Genomic DNA, 8,051 nt, shown 5'->3' on the forward strand with positions numbered 1-8,051 from the left:
TTAAGTCCATGCCTCAGAGACTGCAAGCTGTTATAAAAGCCAGAGGTGGTGCAACAAAATACTAGTGTTGGAGCATTCTTTTGTTTTTCATGATTCCATAATTTTTTCCTCAGAATTGAGTGAGTCCATATTGTTTTCCCTCTGCTTGGTCTAAAAAAGTAACCATTACTGACTGCCACAATTTTTTTTCTTGATTTCTTATAGTGTTTCTTAAAGCCAGAAAGTTGCCATTTGAAATGACTTTAGTTTTGTGTCATGTCTGTGATCTTCTTTTTTTCTACAAAATTAAACAACTGAATGAACATCCTCCGAGGCCGGTGATTCCAGAATTTTTGCCAGGGGTTGTAGTCCGGATCTTAACCCAATTGAAAATCTTTGGTGGAAGTTGAAGAAAATGGTCCATGACAAGCACCGCTGTACTGATAGTCTGATGGCCTGAGGGACAAAAGACTTCCTGAATCTGTCCATGTGGCAGGACTGGGACAGCAGTCTGCCGCTGAATGAGCTCCTCTGCTTGATGATGGCGCTGTGCAGAGGGTGCTCAACATTGTCCATGATGGCCAGCAGTTTACTGAGGGTCCTTCTCTCTGCCTCTGATGTTAGTGTCTCCAGCTCTGTTCCCAGCACTAAACCAGCTTTCCTCACCAGCCTGTCCAGTCGCCCGGCGTCCCTCCTCTTCATGCTGCTCCCCCAGCAGACCACCACAGAGAAGAGGACACTGGCTACCACAGACTGGTAGAACATTCGCAGGAGTTTATGACAGATCCTGAAGGACCCTAACCTCCTCAGGAAGTACAGTTTGCTCTGTCCCTTCCTGTAGAGGGTGTCAGTATTGGCTGACCAATCCAACCTATCGTCCATAAGTGTCCCCAGATATTTGTAAGTCTGGACCACCTCCACATCGACCCCCTCAATGGAGACTGGCTGCAGAGTGGGCCTGGACCTTCTGAAGTCCACTACCATCTCCTTTGTTTTGGCAATGTTCAGCTGCAGGTGGTTTGATTTGCACCACTCCACAAAGTCCTGTATCAGGTCCCTGTACTCTCTTTTCTGTCCCTCTCGCACACATCCCACAATAGCAGTGTCGTCTGAAAACTTCTGCATGTGGCACGGCTCCGAGTTGTAATTGAAGTCTGATGTGTACAGAGTGAACAGAACTGGAGAGAGCACGGTTACTTGTGGTGCTCCAGTGCTGCTGATCACTGTGTCCGTTACTGAATCTAACGTATTGTGGTCTTCCAGTTAGATAATCAGTGATCCAGGTGACCAGATGAGTGTCCACCTCCATCTCCATGAGCTTGTCTCTCAGTAGCATGGGCTGGATGGTGTTGAAGGCACTGGAGAAGTCAAAAAACATGACCCTCACAGCGCTGTTACCCCTGTCCAGATGAGAGTGGGCCCTGTGAAGGAGGTAGAGGATGGCGTCCTTCACTCCCACCTTCTCCCTGAATGCAAACTGCAGTGGGTCCTCAGCATGTCTGACCTGAGGTCTGAGGACGCTCAGCAGCAGTCGCTCCATGGTCTTCATCACGTGGGATGTCAGAGCGACTGGCCTGTAGTCATTCAGCTCCTTCGGGTGTGCCTTCTTAGGAACTGGAATGACACAGGATGTCTTCCACGTGACTGGGGCCTTTCCAAGACGCAGGCTCAGGTTGAAAACATGCTGGAGGGGCTCCCCCAGTTGGTTGGCGCAGGCCTTAAGCATTCTGGGACACACTTTATCCGGGCCTGCTGCCTTCCTGGGGTGGAGTCTCCTTAGCTCTCTCCTGACCTGGTCTGGCGTGAAGGAGGGAGGACGGTGAGAGTGGGTGCTTGTTCCGGCTGACTCTGACGATGATGATGATGGTGGTGAGGATGGTGAGGGTGAGGATGAGGGATGATCTAGTGTGGGTTTTGGTGCTGACGGTGATGATGATGATGGTGAGGGTGAGGGCTGATCTGCTGGGGGTTTTGATGGTGATGAAGTGATAACTGCTGCGGGAGGGGTTGATGGGGGGTTTGCAGAGGTAGAACAATCAAACCTGTTAAAAAAGGCGTTAAACTGGTTTGCTCTGTCCACACCCCCATCTACTGGGCTGCGGCTGCTGTTTTTGCAGCCTCTGATGGTTTTCATTGCATCCCAGACCTCCTTCATGTTGTCTTGCAGCTTTCTCTCCACCTTCTTCCTGTAGGACTCCTTGGCCTCTTTAAGGCGAGCCTTTAGTTCCCGCTGTACACGCCTAAGCTCTGTCCCATCTCCATCTTTAAACTCCCTCTTCTTTTGGTTTAGAAGATTTTTGACATCGCTGGTGATCCAGGGCTTGTTGTTTGGAAAGCAACGTACAGTTTTTATGGGAACAGCAACGTCCCTACAGAAGTTCAGGTAGCCTGTGATGCAGTGTGTCACCCCATCAATGTCCTCACCATGTGTGTCCTGCATTTGCATGTTACTGCTGCAAATAAGTATTTCAACACCTGCCAATCAGCAGAAATTCTAGCCCTCAAAGAACTGTTAGTCCACCTCTAAAAAGTCCACCTCCACTCCACTTATTATTCCAAATTATAAGCACCTATTTGAGGTTGTTAGCTGCATAAAGACACCTGTCCACCCCACACAATCAGTAAGACTCCAACTACTAACATGGCTAAGACTAAAAAGACACCAGAGACAAAATTGTAGACCTCCACAAGGCTGGAAAAGGCTACGGGGCAATTGCCAAGCAGCTTGATGAAAAAAGATCAGCTGTTGGAGCAATTAATAGAAAATGGAAGAAATCAAATCAATTTTATTTATATAGCGTCAAATCACAACAAAAATAAACTAAACATGACTGTCAATCTCCCTCGGACTGGGGCTCCATGCAAGATCCCACCTAGTGGCGTATCAATGATCCTAAGAAAGGTGAGGAATCAGCCCAGAACTGCACGGGAGGAGCTGGTCAATGACCTGAAGAGAGCTGGCACCACTGTTTCCAAGGTTACTGTGGGTAATCAGTGTTGCCACAGTTACTTTGAAAAAGTAATCCAATTACTGATTACTCCTTGAAAAAGTAACTTAGTTACTTTACTGATTACTCAATTGTAAAAGTAACTAAGTTAGATTACTAGTTACTTTTTTAGTTACTTTCCCCAGCTGCCAACAACAACCCACGTCAACATGACAATGATACCTGTTTTGCCAAAACTCACTTTATAGTCACCCTTTCTTGACTTCAATGAAAACAAATACTTGTTTTATAAAAAGTAAAATAAAGACCTCTTTCGTGACCTCATATTTAACTGTTGACAGCACTGTAACAGTAACACTTGCAATTTCAAACCTACATTGTTTATAAATGTAACTATTAAATTCCAACATTTTTCTAACATTTCAATTCTCTAAACATTTTACTTGTCGAAATTATTATTATTTTAAGCAGTATTAGTAGTTGTAGTAAAAAACGGCTTCAAAACTGGACCTTTAATCTAGGGGTGTTGTGGGGGGGGGGCACATCCTTGCCCCACGCCCCCATTCCATCTGGATTCGCCCCTGCTTTGGCGTTTGAGCACAAAGAATGGATAACATTTATTTATACAGAAAACGTGACCAGATTCACAGGTAAGAAAGTTTTATTGCGTTTTCACATCATGTGGTCCTCAGAAAGAGAGTTTAGGTGCATTTGAGTGGAAAATAGTGTTAGTTGTTGACGCGTCGCGGAGGATCAGCTGTTTTTAACGAGACGATACGGAGCGGATCAGCTCAGAATTATAAATAAAGGAGGGAAAAAAGTATAAAAATGTCTTTGTAAAGCTCAGTGCAGGTGTGGTGTTGTCACCGTGCTTTAAGAGGTGAGGACAAGTCGAGCAGCTGCAAAAAAACCGCGGATGAAAAGCTCACAGCTCACTTAAAGTGGGCAGTTCAGTCGAACCCCGACCTCCTGCCCACAGACCAAGTTTAATGCTGCTATCAGCCCACAATGAAAAATAATAGTAACGCACAGTGACTTGGAGAAGTAACTTTAATCTGATTACTGATTTGGAAAGATTAACGCGTTAGATTACTCGTTACTAAAAAAGTGGTCAGATTAGAGTAACGCGTTACTAAGTAACGCGTTACTAAGTAACGCGTTACCGGCATCACTGTGGGTAATACACTAAGACGTCATGGGTTAAAATCATGCATGGCACGGAAGGTTCCCCTGCTTAAATCAGTATACGTCCAGGCCCGTCTTAAGTTTGCCCATGACCACTTGGATGATCCAGAGGAGTCATGGGAGAAAGTTATGTGGTCAGATGAGACCAAAATAGAACTTTTTGGTCTTAATTCCACCCGCTGTGTTTGGGGGAAGAAGAATGCTGAGTACCATCCCAAAAAGTCCATCCCGACTGTGAAGCATGGGGGTGGAAGCATCATGCTTTGGGGGTGTTTTTCTGCACATGGGACAGGACGACTGCACTGTATTAAGGAGAGGATGACCGGGGCCATGTATTGTGAGATTTTGGGGAACAACCTCCTTCCCTCAGTTAGAGCATTGAAGATGGGTCATGGATGGGTCTTCCAACATGACAATGACCCAAAGCACACAGGCAGGATAACCAAGGAGTGGCTCCGTAAGAAGCATATCAAGGTTCTGGAGTGGCCTAACCAGTCTCCAGACCTAAACCCAATAGAAAATCTGTGGAGGGAGCTCAAACTCCGTGTTTCTCAGTGACAGCGCAATAACCTGGTTGATCTAGAGAAGATCTATGTGGAGAAATGGGCCAAAATCAGTGCAGTGTGTGCAAACCTGGTGAAAAACTACAGGAAATGTTTGACCTCTGTAACTGCAAACAAAGGCTACTGTACCAAATATTAACATTGATTTTCACAGGTGTTGAAATACTTATTTGCAGAAGTACCATACAAATAAATTGTAGAAGCTGTCTTTTGATGAAAAGACGAGCCGAAACTTCTCTCATTAAGACTCTTTGAGTCTTATTAACAGACTACCAACATGTCGCCGTAAGAATATATGGACTACAAACATGGCGTCGCGCGCCAACAGAAAGGCAGGCAAAAAAGAGCACGTCACCCGAACTCTTAAAGAGACCGCTCCTATTATATGAATCACATGGCACCTAACAGAATACTCATAAGAAAGTGAATTATGCCGTCAGTGTTGAGAGCACTACAAAATTATTAAAAAAAATCATACATTGTGATTTCCGGATATTTTTTTTTTTTTTAAGATTATATCTCTCAGTGGACATGCACCTAAGATGAAAATTTCAGACCCCTCCATGATTTCTAAGTGGGAGGGTGTTCAAATACTTATTTTCCTCACTGTATGTCCCACTGTGTTTCTGTTATACCCTGACTCAGAACTAACATGATTTCACTCTCGCTCCATGGTGAAACACTCTGTGCCATCTTAGTCGTCAATATCGACTTCTTATCAGGACATTGTGTACTATAAGTGCTTCTTGTTTTACTTAAAATTATTAGATTTCCATTCTATATTCTTGCATTTTATTTAACATTCTATGCTTTAATTCCCATCTTTCGATTCAGTATTCACATTTCGTGCATGTGCGTTCTTTGAACCCTTTCAGTCTTATTTTAGAATACAGAAATTGTTGAAATTATTGGAGGCTGTGTAGAGAAAATCAGTGGTTGTATGCTGAAGCTACTTCAGCCTGAGTATTCTGAAAGAAATGTAAAGAGGGAAATCATTATTGTCAGAATAATTTTTAAATAAGAGTCAGAGAACCACACGACACAAAAAGAGTATGTTTAAAGATCTTTTGTGAATACTTGCAGCAAGGGAACAACAGTCAACATACAGTCAGAAGTTGTTCACTGAGCTCTGGACATGCACAGTCTTATATAGGAGAAGCATGAAACTGTCAGTACAACACATTTATGCAGGCATGTATGCATATATTCATTGGGTTTCATAAGATTAAACTAATGTAGGGGTCACAGTTTTCCCAACTCATATCCGGGAAGACAATCACAAGAATTTCTCGCGCATGCACGACAAGTAATTCATGTCAGCAGGTATGCAAAAAAACAAACAAAAAACATTCTGCTGCAAAGATGCTCTCACAGGGTTACATGAGGTTATAAATTTTCTTGACACTTATCAAACTTTTACATAAGGAAGCCAGTTTTCCATTAAAAACAAAGAAAAGGCTTTACAAAATATCAGAGTTTGGTTTGCTAATTTAGGCTTATTAGGCTTAAAACTTTCCTTTTCGCTAAGGCTTATAGTTAGGGCTGGATCGGGTGACCCTGGACCATCCCTTGGTTATGTTGCTTTAGACGTAGACTGTGGGGGGGGTTCCCATGATGCACTGTTTCTTTCTCTTTTTGCTCCGTATGCATCACTCTGCATTTAATCATTAGTGATCGATCTCTGCTCCCCTCCACAGCATGTCTTTTTCCTGGTTCTTTCCCACAGCCCCAACCAGTCTCAGCAGAAGACTGCCCCTCCCTGAGCCTGGTTCTGCTGGAGGTTTCTTCCTGTTAAAAGGGAGTTTTTCCTTCCCACTGTGGCCAAGTGCTTGCTCATAGGGGGTCGTTTTGACCGTTGGGGTTTTTCATAATTATTGTATGGCCTTGCCTTACAATATGGAGCGCCTTGGGGCAACTGTTTGTTGTGATTTGGCGCTATATAAGAAAAAAGTTGATTGATTGATTGATTGATAATTTGTAAATGATCAAGAATTTGTGAGGAAACTGCAGAGATGCAAGGCTGCAGTTTTTTCTTTTTTTATCGTGAGCTCGGGCAGTGTGGTGGCCAAGCAGTTTGCACACTTGTTTTTAGAACAGAAGGTTCCTGGTTCGAGGCCACCCCTGTCCATTCTCTACAGTAAAGTGGAGTTGTGTTAGGAAGGGCATCTGGTGTTAAACTTGTGCCAAATCAACATGCAGATCCATATCGGCTCTACTGTGGCCACCCCAAGTGAGAAAAAAAAAGGGAGAAGCTGAAGGAACGTAGGTTCCACAGTAAATTCTGAGAGGATCTGATTGATTAATTGTAAGATCATAAAAAACAATTAGATAAAATGATGTTATGCATCCCAGTCATAGTTTCTAAAAAAAGTTACACCTCATGATTAACAAACTATTTGCTGTTGCTTTCTTTGTCTCCAACAAACAGCATACTCGGTATTTTGGGGGGCAAAATTGTAATTGTGACTTGGGTTTTTGGGGGAGGGGGGGTCAGGCCCAGTCAAACAGATAAATTGTCTTATTTTAGCAGTTCCAATGGTAGACGTTTTTCTGTTTTGTTAATTTACTGAAGCAATCCCCTTATCAATGTCTCTCAGCATGTGGAGAGTGCTTATCTTCACGAGCCAGCAGAGTGAAGCCATCTCCCTCAGGAATGATCCCCAAACAAAGACGACCCCGGGGACATCGACTCCAAACCTCCCTGCTTCTGGACAGCCATTTCCAACGCCGCCTAGCCATCATCAATAACCCACCAGCCTTTTTTTTTAAAACCATCAGTCCTTTCTGCCAGCCAAATATAAAGGGTGAGGGGCTGGAGGGGGAGACAAAAGGTTTGTTTTTAATGGCACAGGACAAAACCAGCAGTCGCGATGGTTAAAGGAGTCCTAACATGGAAGCTCAGTGAACATTCAGCGTTACTGTGCAGTAATTACCTCCAGACTACACTTTAGATGTAGACTGAATGGGATGAGAGAGTTACTGTGGGAATTAACAGGCTGTTTAAACCAAAGCTGTAAAGGTCACACTGCTGTTATCTGTAATCACAGGCTGCAGTTTACTGCCACCGAGAACCTGCACAGCTTCCCGGATAAAAGGTCTTTAAATGTAAAACTTGACTTAAAAACAATGTAGCAAAAGATTGTTGACATTGGTCATGAGGTGCCTTTGTGGCCCTATTGAATATCTATCTATCTACAAAACAAAAACAAACAAACAAAAAAAAACAGTGTTCTGTGTGGTCAACTTAATTTAATTTGTTAATATCTATTCCTCCATTTTAGACCTGCAACACATTCCAAACAAAAAATGGGATGGTGGCAATTTACGGGTTAGTACTAAGGTTAAAAAAAAGAAAAAAAAAGTTTTAAAAGTTATT

The sequence above is a fragment of the Thalassophryne amazonica genome, chromosome 5 (assembly GCF_902500255.1).
Source record: "Thalassophryne amazonica chromosome 5, fThaAma1.1, whole genome shotgun sequence".
Lineage (NCBI taxonomy): Eukaryota > Metazoa > Chordata > Actinopteri > Batrachoidiformes > Batrachoididae > Thalassophryne > Thalassophryne amazonica.